Source organism: Lactuca saligna, chromosome 9 (assembly GCF_052625555.1).
Source record: "Lactuca saligna cultivar CGN05327 chromosome 9, ASM5262555v1, whole genome shotgun sequence".
Classification (NCBI taxonomy): Eukaryota; Viridiplantae; Streptophyta; class Magnoliopsida; order Asterales; family Asteraceae; genus Lactuca; species Lactuca saligna.
The window spans coordinates 173,067,206-173,089,066 of NC_136425.1; the positions used below are offsets into that span (position 1 = coordinate 173,067,206).

At 35.7% G+C, this 21,861-nt stretch overlaps 1 pseudogene; it reads left to right on the top strand.

Moving 5' to 3' along the window:
* Positions 1-13,100: 13,100 nt before the first annotated feature.
* On the top strand, positions 13,101-14,581 carry LOC145018461 (mitogen-activated protein kinase kinase kinase 18 pseudogene; annotated as a pseudogene).
* Positions 14,582-21,861: the final 7,280 nt, after the last annotated feature.

Below are 21,861 nucleotides of genomic sequence, written 5' to 3' on the forward strand. Positions count from 1 at the left end.
GTCTTCATCTAAGATTCGGAGTTTCCTTGGTCCAACAGGTTATTATTGGAGGTTTATCCATGATTTCTTCAAGATAGTTGTTCCTTTGACTCAGTTGACAAAAAATATGGTTACATTTTGTTGGGGGCCTGAGTAGCAAGCAACTTTTGAAACCTTGAGGCAGCGGTTGTGTGAGGCACTGATTTTGACTCTGCCAGAAGTTGTTGAGGATTTTGTGGTTTATTGTGATGCGTGGATCACATATTTGGGGGCAGTGTTGATGCAGAGGGGTCGTGTGATCGCCACACTTCGAGGCAGCTGAAGCTTCATTAGGCGAATTATCCGACACATGATTTGGAGCTGGGGGTCGTGGTTTTCTCCCACAAAATTTGGCGACATTAGCTCTATAAGGTCCGTTGTACCATTTACACAGATCAAAAGATCCTGAGGTACCTAATGGATCAGCCAAATCTGAATATGAGGCAGCGCTTATGGTTGGATGTGTTGAAGGATTATGATTGTGAGATCCTTTATCACCCGGGGAAGGCCAATGTGGTGGCCGACGTTGTCAGATGCAAGGCAGTTGCGGCTCCGATCAGGGATATATATTTAAGGATGACCGTGATTACTACCATATTGGAGCGGATTCAGGAGGCTCAGGTCGATGCTATGAAGGAAGAGCTCCAGAAGAGTGAGCGTATTGTGGGTCGGTGGCTTCCTTCGATTATAATAGTTGTGGGTTGTTGACTCTTCATCGACGGGTTTGGTTTCCGTATTGGGGCGCTATGTATCAGGTTTTGATGGAGGAGGCACACAAGTATAGGTTCTTCATTCATCCCGGGGAGACAAAGATGTATCAAGACCTTCGTCCTGATTATTGGTGGCCCTACATGAAGCAGGATGTGGCTTGGTATGTAGAGCGGTGCTTGACTTGCAGGAAAGTCAAGGCCGAGCATCAGCGACCTCATGGCAAGATGCAGCCGTTGGAGATTCTCGTATGGAAATAGGAGGATATTATCATGGATCTCATCACGAAGTTACCTCAGACTGCGTGCGGGGTGGATTCGATTTGGGTCATCGTGGATTGTTTGACCAAGAGCGCTTTTCATCCTGATTCAAGAGAGTATTTCTGTGGAAATATTAGTTGAGGTATATATTAGGGAGGTTGTGGCATGGCATGGGGTTCCGATTTTGGTGATTTCACACAGAGATGCTCAATTTACTTCCAAGTTTTATAAGAGGTTCCATGACAAGTTGGGTACTCGTCTCCATTTCAACACAACGTTCCATCCGCAAACTGATGGTCAGAGCGATCGGACTATTCAGACCTTAGACTATATGCTTCGGGCGTGTGTTTTGTACTTCGGTGGGAGTTGGGATAATTATATTTCGTTAGTGAAATTTTCGTATAACAACAGCTATCACGTCAGCATCGATCGACCTCCTTTTGAGATGCTCTACGGGAAGAAATGTTGGACCCTGATTTGTTGGGGTGAGGTCAGTCAGCGGGTTATGGGGAGTATCGAGGTGGTAGTCGATACCACTGAGTTAATTCAACAGGTTCGGAGTAGGCTCCAAACAGCTCAGAGTCGGTAGAAAAGTTATGCTGACAGACGCCGATCAAATCTAGAGTTCCAGGTGGGGGATATGGTTCTCCTGAAGGTATCACCTTGGAAATGTGTCATCCGATTCAGGAAGAGAGGAAATATGGGCCCCATGTATATTGGTCCTTTCAGGGTTTTGGCCCGGATGGGTCGGGTTGCATATCGCTTGTATCTTCTAGATGAGCTCAATCAGATTCATAGCATGTTCCATGTCTCTTAGCTACAAAAGTGTTTAGTTGATAATTTCTTAGTGGTTCTATTGGAGGATATTCAAGTGGATGGCTGTCTGAATTATATTGAGAGACCGGTGGCGATTCTTGACTGGAAGATGAAAACCTTGAGGAACAAGGTTGTTGAGTTGGTGAAAGTCCATTGGCAGCATTACAAGGGTTCTGAATGGACGTGGGAGCGGAAAGATGAGATGAGGGAGCACTATTTGGAGTTATTTGGAGCAGCGGACTTTGAGGAAGAAGTCTGATTCAAGTGGGGGAGAATTGTAACTCTTGAATTTGGTAAGTTTCATATTTAATCTCTATTCCAAAATGTTTTCAAAATTGGTCCTTAAGCTAGTATGTGGGGCGTATTGGGTGGTACGCTTAGAATACATGCCTGATTATGATCGCGGAGCTCATCCACATACGTCGGGTGTACGTGGAGTATGCATGGTGTACGTGAGCATTTATGAAACCCTAATTTTTAGGGCTTGCACCCTATATAAACCTTATGATAGCCTCATTTGGTCATGTTTAGAAAACCTCCACCCTCCCTTGTCCAGAAATTGAAACCCTAGTGAGTTCTTGAGAGTTTTGAACCATAGAGTGTGTTTTTTGGTGCTTTGTGAAGGAGAAGAAGAAGTGGACCACTTGGAGTTGTGCTTGTAGCTTGATAATCCAGGATTAGATCAACATTTGCTAGTTTTTTGAGGTAAAAAGCTCACAACTTGCTAATCTATGATTCTAGATCTAGTTATATGCTATTTTTTGTTTTTTGAAGTCCTTGGAGTGATTGTTAAGCTTCTTGATTCCTTTTAGAAGTGATTGATGGTAGATATAGGGTTCTTTTCGTCCATTTTTCCATAAAAATGAAAACGTTGAGGTGTTTATGGACTCATGAATGTGTTAAGACCCTTTGTTAAGGTTTTTTAGCTTTAGATCCGCATTAAGCCATGCATGCAAGTAAAGTTGCCAACTTTACATGATAAGTCACCTTAAGGAAGTCAAATCTGAAAGTTACGTTGAAGTCTTAACTGAATAACAGCTTAATGATGAAAGTTGGCCAATTAGGGTACATTGGGCGTACAAGCTAGTAGTTGCGCGTACAAGCCCTAGAGCATATACACTAAGTGTACGAGCTGAGTACACCTCACGTACGAGCTGAGTATTCCCCGCGTACTCAGCAGTGGGCTTCGGAGTTTTGGGCTTTTTGGTATTAGGCCCATGTTGGACCTTTGGAGTCTATGCCTTTTTTGGGTCATCATAATTCTATTTTTGGGCTGATGTTATTTTGTTGGACTATTTTGGTTGAAGGCTCATGAATGGACTTAGGCGCAATTTGGAAAGTCGGGCCATATTTGGGTCGTAGGTGATCATTTTGGAAATTGGGCCTTTTTGATAGTTGGCTTGGTCCAAGTTAGGTAAAGGGTAAAAATGTATTTTACCCAAGTTTGGACTCTTAGTGTGAGTTGGGATCCAATTATTAATTGGTTGTTATTTTATGTTTATAGCGTGTGGATTTTAGCGGACAAGCAGTAAGAGGATTATCGAAGGCAACAATGTCGACCCATGATTATTATGTTAGGTTGATAGATGTTTGTGTGACTCTTACATATGTATGTGTTTGTATGCTTAGTGGGTCGGGCGAATGTGTAATATGTATGCCTTTACTTATTATACATGTATGCTTGTATGTTGGGCGGGGCCCGTTGTGCGAGTTAGGGTGATGCCCGTTATACTCAGTGGGTGGGGCCCGTTATGCGAGTTAAGGCGGGACACGTTATACTCCGTGGCCGAGGCCCGTGATGTGAGTCAGGGTGGGGCCCGTTACACTCATCGGACGGGGCCCATTATATTTTTGATATGAGTGGTATGTGGTATTTGGGGGGAAACTCACTAAGCTTCGTGCTTACGATTTTCAGTATATGTTTCAGGTACCTCTGGTGCAAAGGGGAAGAGCTCGGGGTGATTGCAGTGCACACAGGATATTGTTCCTCATTTCATGATAACTATGATATTTTATGATGTTTGATACATTAGTTCCATTTGGGTTTTATAATGATATTTTGGGATATTGTTTTTATTAATTTAAAAATGAAAATTTGGGGCCTTATTTTTGGGAGGTTACACAAGCTCTTAGTTAAGATCAGAAAAGTTGCATTTAATTTTATGTAAAATTCCCTTCAACACCCAATACTTTTCATAAGCTCGGAAGCGTAAATATATGATATTTCAACTCATATCAGAGTTAAATCCCAAACACGGGACCAATATGTTACTTGTTACTTATTACTAGCTGACAAGAATAATTACAGACTAACAATAATTAAAAACTGATTAACAAGAATGATAAAACCCGATCTATTTGATCAGAGTAACAATAATTAAAATCAAACGTTTATTAAGTTCAAAACTGAAAAATCTAGATAAAAACACAAAAATAAAATCAGATTTGACAAATGATCACATGAAAAGTACTATTTTAATGTAGAACTGAAAACTAGAGTTTAGCCAGACATGACTAAAAATGAATCTAAACTAATAAAAAGAAACATTAACTGAATATCTTCTAAACTAAGTGTATGAGATGATTCACACCCTTCAGATCTTCAGAAATCGCTGAAAGGTATCAGATATAGCCTTCAGAAGTGTTTTTTGTCGTCTGGAACCGTTTAACCTCCGAATCTGATCATGACGGCCATATTTATATGCAAGATAGAAGCTTCCACAGCAAGATATTAGAAAATCTGATCGCAGAATCGGGATATGCAATGCAGTTTTACGATTTTTCCAGATTTACCCTTAAATGATGTACGATGCTATTTTCAACATTTTTAGAGCTTCAGGACTAAAATTCGATCGCATAAAAGGTTTATGCGTTCATAGATTTTGAAATTTCCTCCAGAATTGCGTTTAAATGAAGTACGATATTATTACTGAAGTTTCGAGAGTCGCGTGACAAAAATGCTATCGCAGAAGGCATATATGTGATCGCAAAAATGAGTTTTTCTTTCCAGATGGCTTATTTCGACCTTACAAAACCTTGACACGTTTATGTGAACACTTAAATAGAAATTTCAATCGCAGATTTGGGTTTTTTTGCTTGATTCGGACGCGATTCTTTAGTTTAAGCACTCCAAGTCATTACTTAGCATCATTCTTGAAATACCCTAACTTTCGTACTAAAGACATTTTCACTCCAAAACATGCTACATGCATATTTATAAATAATATTTTACATTGATAGTGTGATTACAAAAGACTGGATACAAACCGACTAAGTTTTAGTATATTACATAACTACCCAGGATATTATAATTTTTTTATATAAACATCAACCCAAATACAAAAGTAATACTATAAACTATTCTAAATCTTCCAACAGTATATGACTATAATGGATTCTCATTACCTGCAATTGTTAAACACTGAGAGGGGTAAGTGAGTTCAATAATAGATATAATATAACGCTATGTCATATACATATCAATATGATAGAAGCAAAGAGGTACAAAGAACAAAAAAGGTAGATGAGTATCATATGACATGCTTTCCATATCATCGAATAATCTGATTCAAAGATATACAATCAATAAGACTTTTGCTCATATGGCATGGAAAAATAACCAATTTATGAATAAACATTTTGGCTGGCAAATTATAGGCTTTCAGCCCTGCCTAGCCTTCTGCCAATGTCATAATGGTAGAAGTCCTTCTCTTACGATATATGCTCTACACGGCCAGAGGCTACATACCTGTACCCAAGTGATGCTTATGTCATACACTTCATGGTCTAAGGTATAACTCATTATCATAATAACACGTGAAAGCACATTGAACATATAACACATAACATACAATTGTTCCTATATATTGAAATCACCGTGAAATAACTAGGGATTAATTTGGGCAGCAACTCGGCTCTAAATATGACTTTCTGCAATGACACTGGGGATTTTAGTTGAAAACCGACCTTACACGGGCAGAGTTTCGACTTGAAAATATAATTTTCTTGGGAACTTCGGGACTTGCTTCGGTTGTCGAGGATGTTACCGGGGCTTTGGGGGGGGGGGGGGGGGGGGGTTAAAAGTGGGCTAAAGAAGGTGTAGAGAATGAGAGATATCAGAATTAGCAAACAAATCCCGAAGGCTTCGTTTTCTATTTATAGGGTCAAATTTTGCGATTCACGATGTGAACCATGCTTGTTCACGTCGTGAGGTTTGATCTCGGTCATCCACTAGGCTTTCCGTGTGTCTTCTAGGCTCGAAACGTGTCGTTCACTGAGTTCATGTCGTGAATGCAGTCAAATTCTCGAAGTTTGTGCTCCGAGTTTCAAAAATCCATATCTTTCGCATACGAGCTCCGCTTTTGACGTTTTTTATATCCATGCGTAGGCAAGATTATGCTCTACATCTTTCATTTAGACTCCGTCGGCTAATTTTGACTTTATTTTTAATATTATATTATTATTATTATTATTTTAACGGACCGAGACAGGAAAAGTCCGTTAAAATTTCATAACTTCTTCATCCGACGTTCGTTTTCGTCTATCTTTTTACCGTTGTACTACTATTGACGAGACCTTCGATTCTCGTTTAGGTTACGTCGGCTAAAAATCACTCGATCTTTATTTCGAGTTTTTAGCTGTCTATCGCTATTCCGAAACTTAGAAAAATCATAACTTCCTCATACGAAGTTAGATTTGGGCGTTCTTTTTAGGAAAATTCTCGGTTTAACAAATAATACAACTTTCATTTATATCACTAAGGCTTAAAATTAGTTTATCAAAAACTCACTTTTTACGTCATTCGGCGTCGTGCCGGTTTTGTCGCGAAACTTCGATTGGTCATAACTTCTTCGTTATAACTCGTATTTCGATGAGGTTTTCGCCTAAATGTTTCTAACTGGATTCTCTAAACCTTTCAATAATAAAGTTTTACTTATTTCCAATTTTATATTTTCGTTAAATTTCAATATTATATTGGAATCTCATAAGACTTCCAATATTTTCCGATTGATTTTAAACATAGTTTTACTTCATTTCTAGTAAAAACCATCTGTTAGAACTCAATACTCAAATTTCATATAATATTTCATAATATTATTCACTTTTAAAATTACATAACACGATAATTGAACGTGTATGTTAGAATTCTTCAGTTCCAACACCATTTAGGCTTCAAATATGTGTCCAACTGGTCCCAAAGTACCGCTCCACTCGAAATATCTGAAAATGACATAAAAATGCTAGTAGTACGACAATTTTGATAAAAGATATGACATGAAAATGAACAAATTATGATGTTAAATGCTAATAAAAACTACCCTAAAAGATGAATAAGATGGCATCTATCAGTTACTCGAAGTCAAGGCAGCGCTTCACCTTAACACTTTTCCAGAAGACCTGGATGTCTATAACGCTAAGTATTAGTCTAATTTCATGATTCATGAACTATTATCCTAATGGTTTAGATTCCTTAGTGATGCCAATATATATTAAGTGTTCTATCAAATAAGGATCAGTCTGGTAGGAAAGTTGGGAGGCAGGACCATTTCGGCATATAGCCTTTCTAAAATCCAACAACCAAGCCAACACGACTATTCTAGACACTTCTCCTGCAAGTAGATTAATCAGTATAACGAATTGGAATCACTGATAAATCTTATTTATATGTTCATAATAACGACTTATGACTATAAATATAAGTTACACTAAAAATACTAGAGTGTAGTTTAACTTACACAGGTTCTTATAACAAAATTGCATTGGCAAAGCTTCTACTCGCTAGCTACTACTACTTGAGGGATCGCAAGGCTTTGCCGAAGACTAGAACTAAGGAAAAATGGGCTAAAATGCTAAAATGCTTGAGAGAGAAGGCTTGTATGGGTGTGAAGACTAAATCATATACAGAGGCGAGTATTTATGGTCAAAAAAATATATGCATGTCGCTCGTATATGGAGCATACTGTGCACTCTAACCTCACTGGTTCCACTGGTCGCTTGCCATATGTTGCCTTGTCGTTCGTCTGCATCATCACTTATAGAATGTCACCACATATCGCATTTTTGTGGCACCATGCGTCACGTCCACAACATGTTGCATCGCCTTGGCTCTTGAAGGAGTGGGCGGCCAACGTCATCAACACATGTATTTTCCTGAAATCTTTGGGCGGCCATAACTTTCGCATACGAAGCTTCATTTTCGACGTTCTTTATATCCCCGTAATCCTATCAACGAGCTCTATAACTTTCATTAAGGTCTGAACGTCTAATTATTTCTCTGACAAAAATTCATATTTAGACTAATTTAGACTGTCAAAGTTCGTGAGAAAATCATAATTTCTTCATACGAACTCCGTTCTTAACTATCTTTTTATCGATGGATTCATATTTACGAGATCTACAATTATTGTTTAGATTGTTTTTACTAACAATCAACCGATTAGAAATTTGATTTTCGTGCCCGTATTGCTACGCCAAAACTTCGAAAAATCATAACTTCCTCTCATGAAGTCAGATTTGGACGTTATTTATGTGCACACTCTTGGTTTAACGACTACTATGACTTTCGATTAGATCACTTTGGATAGAAAGAATTTATCAAAAATTTACTTTTTACAATACGCAAAGTCATGTCGGTTTAATCACGAAACTTTGAAGAAGCATAACTTCTTCATAGGAAATCGGATTTCAACATTCTTTGTGTACGGAATCATTGTCGCATATACTACAACTTGGTTAAGATTATTTATCATAAATAATCTTTTATATACGACGCATATTTTAATCATATTTATTTTATTATTAAATACTTATATAATTCACATAAAATATTGTATAAAACATATAAGCACATAAATATATGAATAATCATTTATTATTCGTTCATATAAAGATTACAATAGTTGACCAAAATGATTACAAACTATGACTAATCTAGCAGGAAACATGGGCGTTAAATAGAAAAAATGTGAAATAAAGTAGGCTTCTATGAGCATGATGGAGCCAACGTTATAGCAGTAGTTATGTATATATAATAGTAAGTGTAAAAGTGGTATGCAGGAAATATTATATGGGGCCTCTATTTATAGGGAAAAAGGGACAAAATAAGGGAAATGGATGTGAACTTTAGAATATAGAGTATAACCTTCTATGTCCATGTCTAGAAACAGAGTCATTAGGGAAGGAGCTCTAAATCATAGGTATGTATATATGGTATAACCTTTTATGTCCATGTCAAGTGAATAAAGTCATTAGGGAAGGAGCTCTAAATCACAGGTATGTATCTATGGTATAACCTTCTATGTCCACGTCAAGTGACTGGAATCATTAGGGAAGGAGCTCATAATAATAAGTATGTATCTATGGTATATCAACAAGCCCCTAGTCTAATGTAGTTGGTTTATATATGACTAGCTGCACCAGATTGATTCAAACAATGGGAATATGACTTATCAAGGTAATTAACTTTTCGGTATGTTCACATCTGGGTAACTATCATTTTTTTTGTACATATATAGGTAACAAACATTTTGGAAGTGTTCACATATGACCATTATGACCTGCTATAGCAGGTTAAATCCTAGATGTGAACTCTTTCAACAAGTTTGTTACCTAGATGTGTACAAAAACAATAGTTACCCAAATATGAACAAAATGAAAATTAAAAATTAAATTACATGAATGGTCCCTGTGGTTTGGGGGAATTTGTGGTTTATGTCCCTAATTTATTTTTTTAACTTAAATGGTCCCTACTATTTATTTTCGTTGCGCGTTTGGTCCCCGTCTTACCTTAAAATACTATTGTGCCCTTATTAATTTATTTTTTTAATTAATTTTCTTATCTATGTGTTTATTTTATACATATTTAAAAAAATTAATAGACCACACATATTTGTATCTCCTCGGATGATCTCTACTGTTTATTTTTAACTAATTTTTTTTTTTTTTAACTTAGATGATCCTTACTGTTTATTTTTGTTACGCGTTTGGTCTCTGTCTTATCTAAAAATACTATTTTTCCCTTATTAATTTTTTAAATTAATTTTCTTATTTATGTATTTATTTTTTATAAAAAAATTAATATACCCCAAATATATGTATCTTATCACCGTAAACCTGAAACCACATTTGAAAATTTTAATTTGAGTCTTACCATTCACCATCTCATCTCTGATCCTCCCCATCTTCTATTTCTTTTCCATCTTTAGTAACATCAACGTCTTCACCGTCATTCTTTTTTTTTTTTTGGTACTTCAACTCTGGAGAACCAACACCATAACCTACTGTCTCTTCATATTTAGTGGGTTGTAGTGTTGTTTCGACGGAGTTGAAGGACCGAAAAAAGAAGTGATGATGAAGATGTCGATATCACTAAAGATAAAAAATAAATAGAAGTTGAGAATGATGAAAGATGGGATGGTGAGGAGATACAGATATGTGAGGTCTACTAATTTTTCTTAAACATATAAAGCATAAGTACATAAACAAGAAAATTAATTAAAAAAATTAATAAGGGCACAATAGTCTTTTTAGGTAAGACAGAGACCAAGTTCGTAACAAAAGTAAATAGTAGGGACCATCTGAGTTAAAAAATTAAATTAATTAAAAAATAAATAGTAGGGATCATCCGAGGAGATACAAATATGTGTGGTATATTAATTTTTATAAATATGTAAAAAATAAACATAGATAAGAAAATTAATTAAAAAAATAAATTAATAAGGGCACAATATATAGTATTTTTAGGTAATATGAGGACCAAACGTGCAACAAAAACAAACAATAGGAACCATTTAAGTTTAAAAAAATAACTTAGAGACCAAAACCACAAATTCCCCCAAACTACAGGGACCATTCATGTAATTTAATTTTTACTTTTCGTTTTGTTCATATTTAGGTAACTATTTTTTTTGTACACATCTAGGTAACAAACTTGTTGAAAGCGTTCACATTTAGGATTTAACCTGCTATAGCAAGTCATAATGGTCATATGTGAACACTCCCAAAAAGTTTGTTACCTACATATGTACAAAAAAAAGATAGTTACCCAGATATGAACATACCGAAAAGTTAATTACCTTAATAAGTCATTGTCCAAAAATATACATCCACTAAAAGGTACGAGTTAGAGGACACGTAAACACATAAAGCCAGATTGTTGAACTGTAATTCATCCTATCCAGAAACAAACAAAACAAATCTTTGTAGAAAATTGCAAGATGGTAACAATAGATAATTCTTGCATGGAGAATCACCTTTATCATGTTGAAATACACACTCGACAACAGATTACTTTATCCCACCACCTATTAGGCATGTACTTTCCATTTCTAATCCTAAAATATAAAAAAGGCACCTCGTGAACATTATAAACATGCGAGTGCAATCTGTCAATAAGGAACACAATTTCTTAACTATATGTATCTTAAACCCTCTACACTAAACCCAAAATAACAATACACTAACTTGATTTTTTTTAAAGGATATTCTCGTTTTTACAGGCTCCCTCAGTAAAGATTCACCATTTGGTGAAAGATTCGATATGCTTGTCAACTGATGTTTGCGAGCCTTTCTCCTAGACACCCCTACTTAAAGCTAGTTGAAGCCCTTTGGATTTGAACTTGGGACCTCCTTATGAATAAATAAGTGAGCCATTAGGTGATGATTTATACACTAACTTGATTATTTGAGTGTATTATTGGGACCTCCTCTCACAGTACACATGATTATTTCTTTCCTTTATGTGACCATGCTTTCCAAGTTTATTGTTCAACGCTCACCTGACATATTAGTCTGAAGTTTCTTTGATCACGGAGGACATACAATCTTTCTAAAAATTAAAAATCTTGTAATATAATTCAAGATATCAATTCAACATTTAGTCCTTGAGCATCATTTCTTTAGTATGATATGTTATTATTAATTTCCTTATATTAAGCTATCAAGAATGGGGGATGGCGTTTTCCGACCTAGCCACCTTTCACCTCACCGTCATGTCAACCACGCCCAACACCACCACCGGGGTGGTCTTAACACACAAAAGAAGAGAATGAGAGAGAGAGAGAGAGAGAGAGAGAGAGGTGACACGCCTTCACCATAATGTCGGGCAACGCCAAGTACGGGGTGGTGTTCACGTGGACAACGGTTGAATAACGCTTCCACTCCCGATAGCCTTATGTCTTGAATGTTATATTGAAAACAATATTTCCATGTTATTCAAAGTTTCTAAACAAATTTATCAAATATTATGAAAATAATTCATATTTAAAGTAGACTTTACACAATCAAGATTTGTTCTATTTAGAAGAGGGGCTTGAAGTCTTGAATGCTAGAAAAACTCCTGCACTAAGTGTGACTAAACTCTTACCAAACCAAGAGAAATTTTATTTAAAAAAAAAAAAAAAAAAAAGGAAGATGATAAGAAATTTTTCTTAAGGCACACGCACGCATGAAAGCGTCTATTTTTTCAATTTTCACTTTTCACTTTTCACTTTTCACGTGGTATCGCATTTGTTTAGATAGTTAAAACTAGTTCACAGTAGTCCAAAAAAGAAATATAAATTGGATTTTAGTTTATTTAAGATCACCCTCAAAATATCATCCATGATATTAAAGGTCATATTCTTGTTTTTTATTCGTCCATATTCCCGATCTAAATTGGACTTAGAAAATAAAATGTATGAATTACCAAGAACAAGAAGAGTACAATCTACACGTCTTCATTGTATCATATAATGTTGTCAAATGTTCATATGTTACACTAATCAATTAAATTATGAATTATGTAATAGTATGTTACAAGTACATCAATAAAGTCGTGAATGTTACAATATAACAATGATACATCAAACAATCAACTTCCCTTTTGATGCTAATGCAATGGAGTAGATAGAGGATGAAAACAACAATTCCTTATTCAAGAAAACTCCACCATATTCCAATTTCAAGACTCATAATAAAACTTCCATATAAGTTAATCTTTAAACCTTGAATAGTTCATATCTATATATTTCTTGAATATGTGGTCTTTCTTTATAATCATTCAATAAAAATCTTGATTTAGAAGTCATAACCACCCATGAATAACAATTTAATAACGAAATGATTTGAAACTTCAAAGTTTACTTAAACTAAACACTTCATTTACAAGTTACATGAAAAATGAACCCAAATCATAACTTCAACTCAAACCTACTAATTTTTTTAACCTTTAAAGACTCAAATTTTTTCAAGAGTACAAGCAATTTTTACTCAATTATGTGCCACCCTAAAAGTTTATGGACAATGTTACCCCTACCACACATACCCTTTGACCTAATGTTGACACGTGGCAAACACCCTTTTGGCCTGCCTAAAAGCTGCCTACATTTTTGCCACGCTGGCACATAGCCAACTCTACAAAGAGAGAGAGATAGATCACCTACGGACTTCCCACCCAACAGCTGCATACACCTTTCCAACAAGAGAAAACAAAGCTTTATTTCATATCTCTTATTTAAACCCCAAATATCCAACAAAGATTTCTCTTGTATTCATCAAAAATATCAAACATGAGGTGGAGCAGAGGCCATGTTCTTGGCCGGGGGTCCTCTGCCACCGTCTCCACCGCCACCTCCACCGCCACCGGAGAGGTTTTTGCAGTCAAATCCGTTGTTTTATCACAGTCGGAGACTTTGCAAAGAGAGCAAAAGTTTCTTTCCATTTTGAGTAGTCCTTATGTGGTAAACTACAAAGGGTACGACATTACTAGAGAAGAAAACAAGATAATGTACAACTTACTAATGGAGTACATGTCAGGAGGTACTGTTATCGATGCAATAAAAGTACAGAATTGTGATCGTTTGAATGAATTAGAGATATCGAACTACACAAGACAAATTATTCAAGGTTTGGAGTACCTTCATTCGAATGGAGTAGTGCATTGTGATATCAAGGGTGCGAATTTGTTGGTCGATGAAAATGGTGTCAAAATTGCTGACTTTGGTTGCGCGAAGTGGGCTAGTGAAGGTGTGGCAGTTTGTGGGACGCCGGTGTTCATGGCACCTGAAGTGGCGCGAGGGGAAGAACAGGGGTTTGCAGCCGATATATGGGCTGTTGGATGTGTCGTGATTGAAATGGCCACTGGTGGTTTACCATGGACGAATGTAAACGACCCTGTTTCAGTTCTTTACAAAATTGGATTTTCCGGTGAATCGCCGGAGATCCCAGATGTTTTTTCATATCAAGCGAAGGATTTTATCAGCAAATGTTTGATACAGGATTCGAAGGAGAGGTGGGGGGCGACGGAGCTTCTCAAACACCCGTTTCTCGAACAATTCAAGCGTCACACAAAGGAAATTACGGATCGCGATTTGCGAACAGGTTCACCAACCAGTATACTAGATCGAGACGTCTGGAATTCAATGGAGGAATCGGCATTAGTAGGTAGTGATTTTATCCGGCAATCGTGTTCGTCGTACTCTTTGCGGCAAAGGATCGAACAGTTGGCGGGGAACTCAGAAAAGGTAAAGTGGACATGGATGGTGGAGGAGGAGATCGATTGGATGACAATCAGAAGCAACGAAAGTAGTGGGCGGTGGCGGCGATGATACGGTAGTTGATTGCACCATGAATGGTAGTGAGGTGTTCAAATAATCATTGGCTTAGAAGTATTGTAGAAGAAGTAGGCAGAGGATAGTGTGGCTTGATCCATTTTAGAGAATATGATTTGGAGTTTTATGTTTGTGGTTTGATAATATAACTTTTACTTTTTTGTGATAATTGTATTATCTAAACATATTTAATGCACATAAGCCAATATTCTATAAGAAATGTAAATAATATGATACGTTAAAATTCAATTATAAAAAGATAAATAAAACTGTACTTCCAAAAAAAAAATTGTGAACTTGAATATTCGGATACAATTAGAATACATAAATTGATTATACTTAATTATTATTATTTATTAAAATGAAGTATTAATATATATTTTTTTTAGGAGAAATCAAATATTTTCTTACTTCTTATTTTTATCTATCTTTTTATTCATCAACCTTTCTATATGTCATATACCATACACCACAGTATGAACATATTACCGTAATATGCGGTAAACATCATACCGACCCTATATAAATAGTGTGGTATAGTTACCGTGCGAGGAAGGTATAACTCTTTTTTTTCTTTTGAAGGTTGCTTTCTGACCATTGGCTTCAAACGATCTTTTTTTTTTTTTTAATTTACTATAAATTAAAATGAGATTTTTATGGTAAAGTTTCAATTTTTTGGAAAAAAAGTTTTAAATAAAAGTCCTAAATAAATTATTTTGAATAAAGAATTCTAGAAAACCAGAAAAATTATTCAGTTTAATCTGTTTTTATCTGTTCAACAGATTATCAACCAATGTGGCATGCCAAGTTGGACATTTTTTTTTTTTTTTGATATGGAGCCACTTTTCTAAAAAAAAATTAAACCTTTTTAGGGAAAGTGAAATCATGGGATTACATGCTTCATTAATCACCTTAACCAATTAAACCACGTACATTTCATTTTTTTCTTCTCCACTCAAATCTTTTATGCATTAATTCGTAAACAAATACAATAATTCGTAAACAAATATATATTTAAAAACGTAAATAAATATATTTAAAATATTAAAAATGTAAATAAATATAATAGATCGTAATATATATATATATATATATATATATATATATATATATATATATATATATATATTATCTATTTTACATATTTTTTATGTATTATTTATATATTTTAAGGTTTTTAATAAATTTAAGTATTATTACGTATAAATATATTACATAAAAAGTGCTTACAATACTTAAAAAACACTAAATATATTAAAAATACATAAAATAGATTAAAAAAAATACTTAAAATATTTAAAAAATACTTTATAATAATACTTAAATACTTAAAATATAAAAATAATACTTAAAAAATACTTAAATATATTTAAAATACATAAAATAGATCAAATTACTTTAAATATTTAATAAATACATATAAATACATAAAAAATACATATATATTAAACATATTTATTTACGAATTATTATATTTATTTATGTTTTTCAAAATAATAATAATAATAATAATAATAATAATAATAATAATAATAATAATAATAATAATAATAAAATGGTTGTATTAAAAGCTTCAACAATTAATGCATAAAACATTTGAGTGGAGAGTAAAAGGCATAAAACATATGTACAATTGGTTAAGGTGGTGAAATGAACACGATGAAGCATGGGTTTGAATCCCACGCTCTCCATTTCTCTCAAAAAGTCCAATTTTTGTAGTGAACATATCAAAAATTGTCCAACTTGGAATATCACATATGTTGATGACATGTCTAAATTGAATAAACTTTTTGATTTTCTAGGCTTTTTTATTATAAAAAGGACTTTTTAAAATTTTTTCCCAAAATACTAGGATTTTCCTGTAGAAATCCAAAACTAACACTCTAATTTTTCATTTTAAAACACAAAACAAACACCAAACACTATATATACTTTACATTAATTTTATTTGAAAATGTCTTTATCGTCATCAACTCGTCGGATACTTTGGCCTTGTGGAAAGCGATGTTTTTCGGAGACGTCATACGAACAACACTTGCTTATTTACAAGAAAATGAAGCGAAAGTTCATGCCCAACAATTAGAAATCCCCATTAATGGAGAAATCGTGAAGCCGGACACAACCAACTTGTGAATGACTACTTTGTTGATGATGTTGTGTATGCGGAAAAAATTAGACGTCAGTTCCGGATGAGGAAGATATAATTTTTATGCATTGTTGATGATAAAAAAAACCGATTTCCATATTTTTAGTCGTGGATTGACGGAAGAGGTTAGAAATGTGTCTCCATAATTCAAAAATGTACAACTATAATTCGTAAACTATCATTCAACATGAGACCAAACTTATGAGATGAGTATTTGAGGATGTCAGAACGAACGACGTGAGAATGTGTATACAAGTTTGCTAAAGTTGTGATTATCCTTTATCGTGGTTACTTTTTACATAAGCCTACAATTAGTGACATCCACCAACTACGTACAACACATGAAAACATGCATGGGTTCCATAGAATGCTTGGTATAATTGATTGTATGTATTGGGGTGATCAATGTATCTGTTGTGCGGTGTGGTCTGTTTATGGAAGGTGATCAAAAACAGCCGACAATAATTTTAGAAATAGTGGTGTCGTATGACCTTTGGGTACAACATACATGTTTTGGTCCATCGGATTCCAAAAATGACATAAATGTTCTACACCAATTGTCGATATTTAACGATATCTACATTGGGAAATTGTATGATGTCCCGTTTCAAGAAAATTAGACATCATACAAGCGTGGGTATTACCTTACTGATGAGATACATCCTCAGTTAGTAGTATTTGTGAAATCATTCACATATCCAAATAATGATAATAGAATAAAGTTTAAGACGACATAAGAATCCGCTTGCAAGGATATCGAGTGAGCCTTTGGTGTTCTAAAGAGACATTGGCAGATACTTGCAATACCAACACGATCTGTGGAATGCTAACAAATAAATAGCTTGATGTAAGCATGTATCATATTGCATAATATAATTATAGAAGATAAGGGGAAGACGATTTACCAAATGTCGAAGTAGTTGGTGTTGGTACGATGTACATAGCGAACAAAGAGGAAGTATACGACCGAGTTGGACACCAAAACCTTCGCGTTGAATTTGTGGAACACATCTTCAATGCTTGAGTGAATCCCATTGTTGATGATTTTGATGATGATGATTTGTTCGACTATATAGATGACGAATCAGAAATGGTTGAATGAGATTCGGGAGAGGATTATGATGACGTGGCGAACATCGATGATTAGACATCACATACTATTCTACTATGTTTCATTTATGTTTTTTTATGTTTTTAATCTAGTATGTATTCTTTTGAATCAATGAAGTATTTTTCTTTTATTAGTTTTATATAATCACAGTTTATTTAATTAAAAAAGAAAAATAAAAATAAAAGTGTGGTAGAATTTGGTATGACACCCACCGGTTTTGTGGGGTGAGAGAAAAATGTTATGGCGATAACATGTGGGTGCAATAATTTGGTATAGTGTGGTATGACACTCATAAGTTTTAGATTAAAGTAAATGTCAAATTCAAACATTAATTTTTTTTGGGAACGACGGTTATGTCAGTGAAAGCCCTTTCACATATTTCAGCAAAGGTCCCGAGATCGAATCATCTAATAGGATGGACATGTAACATCCCGAGAATTTTAGTTGAAGAAGAAGGTGTTGCATCAAGAAGTTGAAGAAGTAAGACAAGCTTGTAGATCTCAGGTTTCCCTATACTCTAGAAGCTCCAGGAGGTAAAAAGCTCCAACCTTTGTGCTTGTATGATGTAGATCTTGCTATGTTAGCTTTATGAAACCATTTCTTGTCCCAAAAGTCCCAAGTTGGTGCATGTTACGTTTTGGACGAAATAAGCTGCCTTTCCAGACCCTAGAAAGGGTCCTAAGTAATAAAAATGGTGTCCCAATGGCTAAAAGTGTCCCTATATTAGACATTATGAAGCGTATCCCATATGCTTCGGGTATAGGATCGATTGCATATGCTATAATATTCTCGTGTTCTAAATTTTCCAAATGCCTAGGGCATTAAGAGGGATAACGGAATAGAACCGGATTTGACTAAAGTGGTTAAACAGTTGTTAAGGAAAATCTAAGGTTCGCTAAAGATTGGTCGCTTAAGGACAGTGGGTGGTATAAAAATCGGTGGACCATATTGACGTATTCTGAAGAGAGACAACTCTTGTTCATAAGTGATAATCAAGATGGGAATATGGAATGTTTCCATATTGGGAGTTGAAGAATAGATGAAAAAGTTAGAAACTTTCATGCAAGACGGATGTTCAAAGGAATGTACTTTGAATTTGAGACTTCATTTCCATGGAATTGTCTTGTAACAATCTCCAAAATGAATATTTTGTAATGTCATTGATCAAGTGTCTGTGACTTTTGGAACATAGACATTACAAAAGAATCATCGCATGATAAGTCTAGAATCTAACACTTTCTAGCAGTGACAAGAATTTGGATTTCTTACACTTGCAATAAGGATTTGGAATTGTGAAATGAGCATCATTGAATGTTTTCAGTTGATCTATTTCACAAAGTCAAACCATAGACAAACATAGTGTTCATGCTTGGTGAAACGACCCAAAAATCACGACTAAAAATTTATTTTAAAACATTACTAAAACCATATTTATAAAAACTGCATCATAAGTCATAACATAATTTCCGAGTAATAATCCAAAACATAATCTTATTATCAGAGTAAACATTCCCAGGCTAGCTGACTATGGTGTGTGCACTGCAATCTCTCCGAGCTCCTCCTTTGAAAACCGAGTACCTGAAACCAACGACTGAAACCGTAAGCACGAAGCTTAGTGAGCTTCCCCAAACTACCAAATACCATACAATAACATATAAAGCACATACTGGGCCTTGCCCACTGCATTGGACCGAGGTCTGAAAACTGACTAGGACCTTGTCCCCTGCATCACACCAAAGTCCGGACTAATTGGGGCCTTACCCCCTGCATCGGACCGAAGTCCGGAAACTGACTAGTACCTTGTCCCCTGCATTGGACTGAAGTCCGGAACTAACTAAATATAGCATAACATAAACATATCAACTAGCATAAACACACATATACTGCATACTGCATCGGGCCGTGGCCCAGAACACATAACACATAAATCCTGTCTGAGCCACGAAGGAATCAAACATACTAACTACTGCATCGGACCGAAGTCCGGAAACTACTGCTAGCTAAACGGGTCGGCATTGTGGTCTTATACCCGTTCCTACTGGAAGGAAACTCACCTGAACTGTTAAGCTCCGTTGATAACCCTCTGGCTGCTAACTGACAACTCTTTGAGGCGCTGCTCCTCTAGCTCTCCATGCTACCAATATCAATATAACACTTAGTCTGACATTCCCAACATATAAGCAACTTTTCCTAGGTCCTTTATAGCGAAGCACTTCCCAAGCCAGGATCCTGCAGGGTTGGGACGTCATTTCCTATGAGTAGTATGTCATCCACATATAATACAAGAAAGCTAACTATACTCCCATTAGCTTTGACATATACACAAGACTCATCTTCTCTTCTCGAAAAGACAAACTCTTTGACTTTCCTATCGAAACAAAGATTTCATCTGTGAGATGCTTATTTCAATCCATAAATGGATTTCTCAAGCTTACACACTCTATTAGGGTGATTTGCGTTTAAACAACCCTCTTGGTAACTCATGTAAACATCTTCAGCCAACTTCCCATTAAGGAAAGCGGTTTTGACATCCATCTTCCATATTTCATAATCATGAAACGTATGGCTAGCATAACCTTATAGATTTAATCTTCGCTACTAGTGAAAATATCTCATCATAGTTAACTGTGGGAGTTTGAGTAAAGCCCTTTGCAACCAATCGCGCCTTATACGCGTGTACTTTCCCATCCATGTCAGTCTTCTTCTTGAAGATCCATTTTCACCCGACCGTCTTACGACCTGGTACATTGTCAACCAAGTTCCAAACTTTATTGTCATACATGGACTGAATCTCGCTATCCATAGCCTCTTTCCATCTTGCAGACTCCGGGCCTGCCGTGGTTTCCTTGTAGTTGTTAGGTTCATCCAAATTTGTTAGTGTGCTATCACTAATAAACATATCACCTTCACTTGTTATATGAAAACCATACAACATAGGTGGAACACTAACTTTAATGGAACGTCTAAGAGGTAAGGACTCATCAATCGGTTCAACAGGAGTTTCCTCCTCGGGTGAGCACCAGTGTTATAGGTTCCTTCATCGTTTGATTCTTGAAGCTCTTTAATATCAATTTTCCTCCCACTGTCCTCTTGGAATATGAGTTCTCACTCTCGGAAAACCCCTATCCTCGCAACGAAGACAACATTGTCACTCGGTCTATACAAGAGATATCCAAAGGACTTCTATGGATAGTCGATGAAAATACACCGCTCACGACGAGGTTCGAGATTGTCGTGAGTCTCTCGTCTTACGAAAGCCTAGCAACCCCAAACCTTGATATGTGCTAATGAGGGAGCTTTCCCTGTCCACATCTCGTGAGGTGTTTTGGGAACTTTCTTAGTCGGGACTAGATTAAGGATATGGACGGCAGCCTCTAAGGCATACCCCTAAAATGAGATAGATAACAAAGTTTGACTCATCATGGAACAAGCCATGTCCAATAAGGTTCAACTGCGCCTCTCAGCCACACCATTCAATTATTGTGTCCTAGGTGGCGTTAATTGCGAAACAATTCTACATTCCTTAAGGTGGTTATGGAACTCGATATTAAGATACTCACCACCACGATCGGATCAGAGCATATTTATCTTCCTGCCCAGCTGATTCTCCACTTCTTGTTTAGACTCTTTGAACTTTTCAAAGGTTTCTGACTTGTGCTTGATTAAATAGATATACCCATATCTGTTATAATCATCGGTAAAAGTCACATAGAAGCGGTTCGCATCCCTTGTGAAGGATCTAAAGGGTCCACATACATCAGTATGTATGAGATCCAATAAACCCTCACCCCTTTCACAAGTACCAGTGAAGGGTGACATAGTCATCTTTCGAAGTAAACAAGACTCGCATGTGTCATCGTCCCTAAGGTCGAATGAATCCAACACTCCATCCTTTTGGAGTTGGGATATACGCTTCTTGTTGACATGTCCAAGACGAAAATGCCACAAGCGTGCTTTATCCAAACCATTGGAAGAATCGATATGCAACACATCATTTCCGAAGTTATCTACAACCATCATAGTTTCATATATTCCATTACAAGATAATGCTTCAAAATAGAAAGTACCATTAAAGAAAGCATTAATAGAACCAGTTTCATTATTAAATGAAAATCTAAAACCTTGTTTATACAAACCATGAAAAGAAATAATATTATGTGTCATTTCTGACGAATAGCAATAGTTATTCAAATATAAACCTAACTCGCTACTAAG